The sequence below is a fragment of the Thunnus maccoyii genome, chromosome 17, assembly GCF_910596095.1.
Source record: "Thunnus maccoyii chromosome 17, fThuMac1.1, whole genome shotgun sequence".
Classification (NCBI taxonomy): Eukaryota; Metazoa; Chordata; class Actinopteri; order Scombriformes; family Scombridae; genus Thunnus; species Thunnus maccoyii.
Window position 1 is genome coordinate 1,479,264 of NC_056549.1, and position 6,000 is coordinate 1,485,263.

Here is a 6,000-nt window from a genome sequence, read left to right on the forward strand (position 1 = left end):
ATAAGCTGTCGGCAGTCATTTTCCCTCTCCCCTCTGGCTTCCACTATGTTTATTTTGGTTGTGTTTAGTTTCATTTATCTTTAAGTACAATAAATCTATTTTTAGTTATAACTCATGTGTGGTCTCCCCTCCTTTGTCCAGCCATGAGCCGGGTTGTGACAACTGGTTGATTGATTTGAGTGTCCTGCACCTTTTTGGGTGCCCAGCCCATATAGGCTTTCAAGACAATAGACAGAAACACTAACCAAAAAATTATATTATAATATGTACATCTTGTATATGACTGTTCAGTACAATCCTTACATCATTGTCAGTCATTTTCTTAAAGCTGTCCAACCAGTTCTGACACTTCCTGCATTTTTCACTGATGATGCAAGATTAAAATCCATCTGCTGTTGACTTTACCTACTAATAACTAACAGTGATACAAGTCTTTCTAAAATAATTGTTTAATTTAGATACAAATCTTAGGAATATTTATATCTGTGAACAACAAACAAAATATTTAACAGCCAATCAGCATGAAGAAACATTGCAGCTGTAGTCAAACAGTGACAGTGACAACACAAGGTGATCAAAGTGATTGTGTTCATCAGACATTTACAGATTTCCCTTGTATGATTCTCACCTGCTGAAGTCACTTCAGGTCAACTTGCAGACACTTTCCACCTTCATGTGTAGAGGAAACATTGGGAGAGAAGAAGCTGCTCATTCTCCCTCATCGGTCCTGGTGTCTGTGTGCAATTAATCTGAGGACACTGTTACATCCTCATAACTTCACGGTCCAAGTCTCAAAAAACATCAGAGTGACGTAAAAACCAGTCTAACCAGTCAGGGTCAGAGAAATCGCACATCAGATGATGTAATTCTACTGTCTGTCCACTAGATAGTACTAACTGATCATCTAATGAATGAAAGATCAGCTCAGCACAGACAGATTTAATGGAGGAGCAGCAGTTTGGATCATATCTTAAGTCTCTGATTAAACACAGTCTAAGATTTAAAGTATTTTGGATGACTGTTAACAGTACTGATGTGGAAATGAAGTCTTTTTGAAGTACGGAGGTTAAATTCTCGAGACTCCATGTGTTTCTCAAGTCACACCTGCTGGTTGAAAGAAAGCGCAGCAGGCAATGATGAGCTCAGTCCAAACATAAAATAACCCTCCACACTCCTATGCACCAGCTTGTCTGAGGCTTAGTGGCTTGTGCTTCACTTTTGTTGTATTGCTAGAATATGGGTTTGTTTTTAATATTTACTGCATAAGTGTTCACATTGCATAATTGCACTGTAATTTACTATATCCATAAATCTCACACGTGCCTTTATTCTGTTCCATAGAGTGAAATTAAAACATAGAAAGAGCAAACAGTGTTAATGTTGTTTGAAATGGGAAATAAGTGGGTTGATAGTTAATATGTTTGTGTAAGTGAGCAGAAGACAGAGAGTTTTCCATGTGTGATGTATGTTATAATGTACATTAAGCATCCACAACCCGATCTCCTGACGTGAAAATCAGTATTAGCAGATTTTGAGAAATATGGTCATCTTAAGAGACAATCTTTACGTCAAATGCCAGCATTTTGAAAATGATAAGGTGCAGAATCATCCAATGTGAGCATACTTCCTGAGATAAAAATGATCACAGAGAAATTCCAACTAGAACAATGAGTAAAGGGCCCAACTAGGATTGTAAAATGCTCCAGCATGCAAATTGATCTGATATTTACTAACAAACTGGAAAGAATAACTAAAAGTTATGATTTAATCACTGGCTCATTAGATCATAACCTAACCCTATGTGTGAGAAAACTGACTAAAAGTAGATTTAAGACCACAGCAACAAAGACAATGATCCTTCAATGCATAGCCAGAGCTAAGCAAGACGAATTTATCAATGAAATTAACAGCTTGAACTGGGATGATGTTCTGTCCTTTGATGATCTGGACTATGGCTGTGATACTGTTACTCACAGAATCAACTCTGTGAGGGAAAGATTTAATGTGAGGATACAGATAAAATCTAAAAATAAAAACAATTACTGTGGTTTAATGAAAATTTGTGGAAACCAGTGAAATCTAGAGATGCTGCACTAAGGAAGGCAATGAAAACTAGAAGAGACATTGACATGCTGATTTATAAAGTTTTAAGGAGCAAAGTTATCCAAGAGCTAAGAGAAGCTAAATCTTGTTTTTATCTCAACATTTTGAATGAGGCAAAAGGTAACAGTAAATTGATCTGGAAAAACATCAATAATTTCACAGGGAGGGACCCAAAATTTTTAGGAGATTTTAAACTCAAAATACAGGGAAAATTAGTTGAAGATCATCTTGCCGTTGATTCTGTCTTTAATATTTTTTTTCTTGAGTCTGTATATGAGTTAGGAAAAAAATTCCAGAAAAGGAAAGAGGATATTGTTCCTATAGATGCCACAGGCCAGGTTTTTGAGCTGGTAGGGACTAATGAGTTACAAGTAAACAAAATCATCAGCTCCTTAAAAAGCTCCAAAAGTAGAGATGCTTTCCAATTTGACACCAAGTTTGTCAAATCACACAAAGATATTTTAACTCTCCTATTGCACATTTAATTAACTTGTCTATTAAACACAGCTCCTTTCCTGATGACTGGAAATGTGCCATTGTCACGCCTATATTTAAATCTGGAGACCTCCTTCAAGCCAGTAACTACAGACCAATAAGTATATTGCCAGTACTCTCAAAGGTCACTGAGAAAGTTGTTATTAAACAACTGACAACATTTCTTAATACAAACAATTTTGGTCTACATTGTATGCAATTTGGCTTTAGAGCAAATCATTCGACTGGGTCCATGCATGAAGTATAATTAATTTGCAGTTGTTCATGTTGTATAATGAAAAACCCAATTTTTGGGCTCTTTCCAGATTTCATTGTCTAAAGAAGAGCATTACAATTCAGCGTGCTAAAGTGTCCACTTGTCCCATTATCCAACTTGTTCAAAGAAAATTGAAACAGGATATCGAGAGCTGGAAACAGACAGCTCGCCTTCAAAGTAAAAGTTGCGCGTTTTGGAACGTGTTGACTGCAGCTCAATTTAAGGAGAGCTACACTAAATAAATAAATAAACAGATAGCCTAACTAATGAACAATTATTCACAACTTCTTGTACACACTTTGGAGATAAAACTATGTAAAAAAAAAAAAAAAATCATCATTCAGACAGTGACACATTTAAGTTGTTTTGAATGAATAAAAGTGCTGACTTGGTTTTAAGTAGTTTATTTTTTGTGCTTACATCCATATTTGGTGAACAGTGAAGCAACTATAGTCCCCCTTTTTTGGGTAGTCTGCCAACTGTAGGACAATGCAAAAGGGGGATAATCCTAAATATACAGCAAATGCTGTATATGTAATGTTCTCCACTGGCATTTTCATCACCTGACCTCAGTCCAGCTGAGTAGGTGTGTCACTCGCCAAAAATCAGACCAAAGGCAAAAGTCCAGTTTATAGTTTAGGTCCGACATAGAATCACCAGGTGAGATATAAGTGTCCTCTGGGATCACAGACTTCAGACAGTCAATGACTGAAAACAGTTTGACACCAAATGTTAGATATCATTATAAAGTTTGTTTCAATATAGTGCATACAGGAAGTAATATCTAACTCCTTCCTGCAATGTCCGATAAGAACCCAGTCCTGAACAGATCCCCATGCCCACAATAAAAGCCATTCAACTGCATTATGCCCAGACATGCAAAAGGTGTGAGGGCCCGATCATTGCTGCTTGCGGGTTTAATTTTTGTTTGTTGTTCAAAAGTTTTTGATTCCAAACAAGAAAAATAGTTTCATCAGTTAATTATTTCTTATTATTGCATTCAGAATGTATTTGTTATCTTACTATTGATTTTGAACTTGAAATGTTTCTTTAAATACAGAGAGGAACAAACAACTGGGGCTGAGCATAAAGAAAAATTAAAAATATCCAACCATCAGAACATTGTTGTAACTTTTGCTTTTATGTTCATGATTAAGGGGATTCATTTAATAAAACATTTTAAAGCAGCTTGTCCTATAATCTCACAAAGTAAATCATCACCTTATAAAACATACAGTAATAATTATTAGCTACTTTAACTCTTTAATATTAACTAACACCAAATGACTCATAAATAATATATTTTAGACAAGAAAAAATAAACTCCGTTTTTGTCTGAAAAACCTGTTATTGAACAAAATAGTGCAAACACCACAGTGATAAATGTATATGTCTCTGTTTATTTTGCCTAAATCTTTCATGTCTTGACACATCTCAAACATTATTACTAAATTACAAAAAATAATGTGTTTTTGAGAAGCTCTGAGTGCTTTGTTGACAATTTATAAAGACAGAAAGTAGAATGAAAACCACACAAGTGTTACACTTCCTCATTTTAACAAAGATTCCAGTTATAGAGCATGTGGCCCACAAAATATGAAGACACAAATATCATGTTGATCCTTTCAGTCATGTGCGATTATGAAACATAATGTACTGTGTTTTACTTTTTGATAACTGCATGACACGTTGTGGATTATCCCTTATGTACATGATAATGTGTCTATGTCCTGACCAATTAGCAGCCAGTATGACTGCTCAAACAAAACTCTAACTGTACTGAAGTGAATGGCAAACACAACTTTTCTCTGCAAATCCGAATACAGTTTTTAGAGCAAGCAAACTCTCAATACATAGTTTCTTGTCTTAATACCAAAAACAAAATTTAAATTTGAAATAGTAATCTAGATATGAACCAAAGTGTGGCCCCACCAACCACCAAAATTTTACACACAGGATTGGGATCTGCTTACCTCAATTTAATAACCTGAAAAGGTGTTAATACAACTAAACATAAACATAAACTAACAATAGATGAAAACTAAATCTGGGTTACTTATGTTTTCTCATGATAAGTCTGTTTACATAAGTAATGTTTGTAAATACTTCAGGAAACAGGCTAGGATTCATTGACAGCTTGAAGGACAGAACTTGAGCAACATATGACAAAGTAATGACATTGATAGTTGCTGACAGTCAAGAATTTCTGAAAGTTAAGATTCCTGTATTACTTCTAGACCAAAAACAGCTTGTTGATGCTGTTAGTTACCACAATTACTTGACTCAAAACTTTGTACTGGGATTTCAGCTCTCAGACAATTATTAGACTTACAGTGACTAAAGTTTGTTGTAAAGTTTGTAAACTTTTTTTTCCCTTTTTGGTTCTTTTGTTGACACTTTTGGTCTGTTGATTGTATGTGTATGAATGAGTGATGCCATCATATAAGCCTGTGCACTTGAAATTACATTTATATGGTACAATGTTTATTCCTAATTACATTGTAGTGACAAACATATTACGGTCACATTAGAGCTACACTGACAAATCTGCAAGGATGTTATATCAGTCAATATTAGATTTTTGCAGATACAGTATATTGGTGTGTATGTGGGCCAATATTTAACAAGTTTGCAGTACAGAAATACCATAATTTCGAAATGGTGTCACCGTTACACAGTTTGTCCACCAGAGCACTGATAAGTTGATTTCAACTGTGAAATGTTCCACTCAGTGTTTACCTTTGTCACAATAAAAATAAAAAATAAAAAAAATCTAAGGGATCCAAATCAAAATTGTTTGTATATGTTATTTCTTTATGTAAAAACAATAAATTACTGCTCATTTTTAAAATCCCCAAAAATTAATGTTTTATTTTGGTTTTTTTTTCAAATGAGGTGCTGCTTCTCTGTACCTCGCAGAACTTGTCAGGTTGTCGATACACTAGATTTTGGACTTCCAATTGAGTATTTTGGATATTTGAGTATTTTGAGTTTTTCAGTAGGCTACTGGATGTTGTGCGCCTCTTAGGCCATTATAATGCAGGACACTCTAACCAAATGTGTGTATCAAGTGGTAGTAAATATATTTATGCTTCATTATCCTCCCAAAATAAAACAATTCGTTTTTTTATTTACTTAATGTCGTA